The sequence below is a fragment of the Bemisia tabaci genome, chromosome 10, assembly GCF_918797505.1.
Source record: "Bemisia tabaci chromosome 10, PGI_BMITA_v3".
In the NCBI taxonomy this organism is placed as follows: Eukaryota; Metazoa; Arthropoda; class Insecta; order Hemiptera; family Aleyrodidae; genus Bemisia; species Bemisia tabaci.
The window spans coordinates 3,122,401-3,129,466 of NC_092802.1; positions in this window are offsets into that span (position 1 = coordinate 3,122,401).

The following is a 7,066-nucleotide window of genomic DNA, read 5'->3' on the forward strand; positions in this document are numbered from 1 at the left end:
ATTGTCGAGATTAGTGTTGACTTCTAAGTATTTCGGGGCGTATAATCGACTGCGCATGGTCCCGAGGCTCGGCGAGGCTTTCTGCGGGCCGATTATTGAAATTGATAGACAAAGCTATAGACAAAGAAGACATAGGGGGTATAAAGCAATCCTATTGGTTGCAATGGGTGGTTCTCATAGACTAAGAGGGAAAACGATAGACTAACTGTCGGGTCTCTCGTGGTTGCCGTTCGTTAGTCTATTACTTACCTCCTTTGTCCATTGCAACCACCCACTTCTACCAATAGGATCCCTCCAAATCCTTTTTGTCTTCTTTGTCCATTGCTTTGTCTATCAATTTCAATAATCAGCCCGCTGGGCCGAGAGAGGTCAAAAACGAGAATTTCTGGCCGTTTCGAGCATGCTCGAATATTCACGAGTCTTCGCGATTGTCAGGACGGGTCGACTTGCGGAGCAGATTGGACCAGAAGTACGGACTCCTCGACTCATTTTACAGGGGACTAGGTTCATTTCTGCCAGATCGGAGAACTTTCGATTTTGCCCCAAAAATTTTCGTCCATGTAACAGAACACCCCTGGCGATTTTTCTCAAATTTGATTTCTCATTATCAACAGCCCACATATATTTTCACCACTGAGGCCTAAGTAATAGGAGCAAAGCCTGAGACTTCTACTCATTGGATTCAAATATTCTATACCTGTAAGCCCCAGCTGCCAGGCACACACTGGGAAAAAAAACACATTGGATCTAGAGTCCAGACTCTTAAAAACATTGACAAGAAAAAATACTATTGATTCAATCGGATTTTTGCTTGAATCAAAACCGAATCCGGTTAAATTAAGAGGCTTGGTTCTTGATTTAAGCTAGATTCTGATTGAATCAAGAGTACTTTTTCTTGTCGATGTTTTTAAGAGTCTGGACTCTAGATCCAATGTGTTTTTTTCCAGTGCACTATCTCTAAGAATCCACGCGTCTGAAAGCAAAAGTTGAATGTTTCACTGAATGCAGGGTGTCTACTGGTCCGAAAATAGTGCTGATTTTTAAGAACTGTCCGGAAGTACTGAAAAAATGTGGAAATTCCGCAAGAAGGTCCGTAATTGTTAATATATACCACACGTATTTCTTAGAAAAGCCTGGAAAGTATGCAATCCCCTGCGCAGTGATTCTTAGAGTAGTATTTTCGTGCGCGGGATCGCGATTGTTCAGTCAGTTAATCTTCAAGTCACCAATGAAATTCTGTGTCTACGTCATTCTTGTCGCAACTGGAACGAGACTTTTTTCGAAATTCGTCTAATCTCGTCAAATGGAGGTGGGTACTGAAAAAGAACTGAATTTTTTTGTTGAGGAGGTACTAAATTTCCTGGGAATATACTGAAAAATTACCGTAAAAGTACTATTTTTGGCCACCTTGTTATAGTAGACACCCTGCATAACATATCTTTTTTTGCAGCTCAGGCAGTTCCCGCATTGGAATATCAAGTTGGAGTCACGCCGAGAGGTCTATTCCGGTTTGGGCCTTTTTAGACCTCATCAGCAGATCACACTCATCAATGAACCCAACTTAACATGCCGCAAAATCCTAGACGGCATTAAAACGCCGGGGCCGTCATGGACATGACCCGAGGCATGACACAAAAGTGTGATCCTCGCACCATCTACCGTCGCTGCTGAACAACTCTCAAAACAAAACAGGGAAAACCCAAAAAAATGATTATCAGGCTGGTTGGAGATGCGAACGCATCTAGACGCAACCGCCCGCTCCCGAACGGGAGGACACATGTCCCCAGTCTATGCGTAAAAATGAAACAAAAAAAAACAAAAAACACTAAGAAGTGGCCCGAACTGTATGTAACATTGTAACAAGGTGGAGAAACGGTGCTGAGTCCACACCATTTCGCGGAGAAAACAAAGCCAAGAAGCTCCAAAAATTATAATTAGAGTCCAAATTGAATTTTTTGAACTGCCAATTGCCTGATGATCTCTGGGAGGATAGGGAGCAACGGCAATTGGTCGTCGCAGAACGTGAGGCTACACCATAAAAGCGGCTTAATGTATGTATGTATGTAACCCCTGTCGATTTTTCGCGATTTTGGTCCTGGGAAAACAATTCGAGATCACAGTCGGATCCTATGTAGTTGAATGCGCTGGATCGATTGCCCATGGTCCCGACGCTGAGCCAAAAATCAGTGAAAAACTGGTCGAAAACGAGTATTTCTGACCAGTTCTTGACTATGTTACTGCCAGGCGTTTTCCGCGCATATAGCGAAAAGTAGCGGACTCGCGGAGCTTTTTCAACTGGAAAATCGCACTCAGCGGGTCATTTCCAAGCGAGCTTGCTTGGTTTCAGCCCGATCGGCGAACTTTCGATTTTGACCATACAGATTCAGTCCATGTAATCCCTGTCGATTTTTCGCGATTTTGGTCCTGGAAAAAAAATTCGAGATCGAAACTTCAAACACGTATTTCTTAAAATAGCAAAAATTGCACTTATGCGCCTTGCCCTCCAAGCCCCTCGTTCGTCCCTAAAAATATTTGGGCCATAACTTTATACATTTCCGCGAAATCATTGAAAATCGAAGCATTGAAGAAGCATTGAAAATCGAAAAATTCTACTTAAAATGTAAGTACCTAAAGTTTGATTTTTTTTATGGCAAACAATGTTTCAATGAAAGGCCGTTTAGGTGCTTGCCCTTCATTTCGTTTGTGAATGCGTGCAATACCTACGGCTCTTTTGCAATGGGCTCCTTTGCAATGAACATAAAGGTACTTATTCAAAAATTTACAAGTCATATTAAAATTTTGATACCTACTTAATTGGTTTGAGATCATTTTGTTTAACACTACATCATGTAAACCCCTTAAGATTAACTTTTTCCCCGTTTGAAGATGTTAAGTTTTCTGAGAACTACTTTATATTTTTTATGCAATTAAGGTACCGACAGTCCGTTATCTTATCTCCAAAGGCACCACCCTCACAAAACACCCAGGCTCGTAAATGATTGGATTATGCTCCATTGCTTCCGTCTTTAAATGTAGAAGTCGTACAAGCAAATATTGAGCAACATCGAACTAGGTACCTGATGTGGTATCACGTAGAAATGAAGGATAATCATAGCTCTCCACTAGTCTCAGATTAATGACGCATTGTGAATGGATGCATTATGCTCGCATCATTGAATACGGAAATCAGGTGCAACAGTCGAACTAGGTATGTGATGTGGTATCCTGTGGTAATGAAGGACAATCTTAGCTTTTCACTTTGATCAAATCACTAAATTTTATGAAAGGAGGCATTTAAGCTCGCATTGTTGAAGCGGAAGTTAAGCGTGTAATATTCGAACCTCGAATTAGGTATTTGATCTGGTATCTTGCAAAACTACTCGGTGTAAATGTGAGAAATGTTTTCTCACCGGAGCAACTAGTTACTGCTTAGGAGCGGATACATTCCTCACCTAAGCACGAATTAGTTGCTCGGGATGGATAACATTTCTCTCGAAAACAACTACTCAATGTAGCGGAGAGCATTTTTTTCACTCCTGGGCAACTAATCGGTACGAATGAGAGAAATGTTTTTCTCTCCTGAGCAACTAGTTAGTGCTTAAGAACGGATACATTCTTCTCCTAAGCACCAAAGCACCAAAATACCATAAAATACAAATATCAATTGGCAACAATATTAATTAAAGAGCTGAAATTCTCCAACGTGTATTATACGGATGTTTTCAATTCGCCTTCAGTTTCGTCCGCAGCAATTGCTGCTACGAATATGTTGTGCGTGCTGATCTCAACTCATTACATACTTGACTCTTTGAAGGCGTTTTGTGTGCGAAAGTAGAGCACACTGTTGGAGAACAACAGAAAAGAGATTGAATGAATCGTTCAATCCCTACTTCGTTCGATAGACAGGGTGTTCGCAACGAACACCTCAGTAATGGAAGATTGAGGGGCTTTTGTTTGTTTATTTGGTCCAAAGGAAAAAATATAAATTAAGATTATTGGTTAATGTGGAGGAGAGCCAATATTTCAAGAGGGAAGCCTCACTAAAACTCTCTAAAACTCTCTAAATATCTTTGGTGCAACAGGACTTAATTATATTTCAAGAAAATCCTACCTTGTCATACCTGAACCGGATTAACGTATTGATTTGCCTCAGCTAAAGGCTCTTGGATATTTCCTGCGGACGATATCTTCGCGACGGCACAGCGCGGGCATGCCGCGTTGCTTGGAGCAACTGTTTCGCCTCGAAGGTGGTGCATAGTATCATACGAGATTGAAGGCACCCCAAAGTATCATGCTCGATGGCATGTTTCGACAGCACGATGTTCCCTCGCAAACTATATCGAGTGACAACGACAAAAAGGGAGCGGTAGTCGAAAAACATACCATGTCCTGATATCCATATTCAGTGACGTTTAGCATGATTTTTGAACTTCATTAGAGGAAAAATTGGCTTGATTCAAGCAGAATTATGCCCAAATTTACCGCCGAGAAGATTTGCTTATGAGTCAATAAAGAAAATAATGCTTGTTTAAAGAAGAAAATATGCTTTTATGAGAAGGAAAGTCACTTACATCAAGCAGAAACCTGCTTTCGTTCAGCTATTTTATTCTTGGTTCAAAATGAAATCTTCCTGACGGCATACCTACTTAAGAAGTTGTCTGCCGAAATCGAGTCACATTTATGTCTCTAATGAACTTCAAAAATGATGCTAAGCGTTACTAAAAATGGATGCTAGGACTTAGTGAGTTTTTTGGAGTACCGCTCTCTTTTCGTGCGGTAGTATCTTGGTTCATTTTACGAGGAAAGCTCGTACGCTTAAAGGATGCCTGTCAGACTCGATGCGTTAGAGCGACTTCAATTTCATTTGATACTGTGCAACACCTCTGTTGCGAAATAGTTACTTGAAGCGCCGCCGCCGTGGCACTCCGCAGCGCGGCGGGCAACCAAGCGCACTAGCGCCTACAAACCTAACAGGGATACTTCACGCATTGCGCAATGCGTGAAGTATCTCTGTTAGGTTTGTAGGCGCCAGCGCACCGCTGAATAACCTTCTGGTCAGAAAAGCTTCACGATCCTGGTGAATCGCGCGCGGAGCCTCGGGACCACGCGCATTCGATTCAGCGCCTAGGATCTACTGCTACAACTGAAGACAACGCACCAAGAACAGCCTATAACTGGAGACCGCGTTTTGAGAAAAATGCATTTAAAGTTTTGTTTTTGATGTACTGCGCAGACTTTTCTATGCAAGTACCCTGTTTTGGTGTTTTTGAGTGATCTAACCGTTCTGTTGAAGGATGCCGGGTAGATTTTGCGATACATTTTGGGTTTATACTCTCATATATTTAATTTAAAAAAGCGGTTTATAGGCCATTATTACGCCCAACAGTCATTTTGGTGGCAATATGAAGTATAAATCATTTTAATCACTTATGATTAACGCAAAATGAAAGAATATCGATAGTGAGTAAAGGAAGGGGTAACTAGCACCTTATAGGCCCGTTTATAGGTCGTTCTTGCACCCATCGATCCAGAGGCCTGACTTAACTCGGAAAAAAAGGTTTTTCGACCTCGAGCCGTTACCTATCTATATTCTATCGCTACCACAGCATAGTCCAGGGTACGTAGAATCCGAAAAGCAGATGGGCGTAATAACGACCTATACGCCTATAGGCTGTTCTTGGTGCGGTGTCCTCAATTGTAATCTTCCGTCACATTCTTACGGCGCAAAGATACAACTATTTGAACTCTCCCGAATGCGTGAGGTATCACGCCGCATTTGAAGGCGTTTCCAAAACAGTCAAGTTCCGATACCCGGATTATCGTTATGCAAAGTTCTTATTATTATGTTTTATTTCCTAACATTTGTTTGTTTTCAATCCTCCTATAAAAACTATTCATTTGCTGAATACACTTCTGGCTGGAGCGCATTTTAGCTATGCATTCATGACTACTAAAATGTCAAAGGAAATCGACAAGACTAGCGTGTATGAAGGCTATTTCAATTGCAATCTGCCGTCGCATTTCTAAGGCGCGATGATACAACTATTTGAACTCTCCGGAATGCGTGAGGTATCACGCCGTATTTGAAGGCGTTTTCAAAACAGCCAAGTTCCGATACCAGGATTATCGTTTTGCAATGTTATTATTATTATGTTTTATTTCCTACTATTTGTTTGGCACGGTCAGATTGGTTGCACTGCCAGTCAAAAAATGTATGTAGAAAAGTGTTTGCCTCATCGACATGCGCCCTCAAAATTTCGGTGAGAGACAATCGCTTCAAGCCAGGACTTCACTTTCAAGGGAATAAAACACCAGAGGAGGTTCGGCATCGTGCAGTACAGTTATAGGCTGATTCTAGTCATTCCTCACCAATTTATTCCTACTCACGTCAGACACGGAGAACGTTTACTACAATTAGTTCCTTCGCCACGCTCCGCGCCTAAGAAAGAACGCCGTATGAGCCTTTAGCCGTTGACATAATTCCTGGCCTAAAAAACGAATTCACAGGGAAAATCGGTAATATTTTTCTTCGAATTTTTCAGACACCTTAGTTCGCGAATTAACCGAATATCTCTTAAAATTTCAAGGAAAAATGCACGTTACTTTCCTTGAAAATACATGTTTCATCCGGAGAATTATTGCAACTCTTGAATGTTCAGCACGGCTGTATGCCCCCCCCCCCCTTTCAGTTAATGGTGTTTTAAACCGGGGGGGGGGGGAGGGCAGCACAATACTCACTAATTTCTTGCTTGTCTCCGGAATTTGTAAACAAGCGTTTGACTCAATATTTTACCTTCCCCCTTCACGCGTATCCACACACACCCATATCTACCACGCACACCTACCATACAGACCCCCCTCCTCTCCAAGAATCACAAGAGGGGACGGCTTTCATTCCTGATTTGGATGATACATTTCAGACGTTTTCAACTGTCGATTGGTGAAATATTTTCATCCTTACTTTATTTTGATAAACTGAAAAAAAATCTCGGTGTATTTACTAAGAAAAGGATAATTACCAAGAATTCACGGTTCTATTTGATCCCAGTTTTTTCTTGGTAAAATT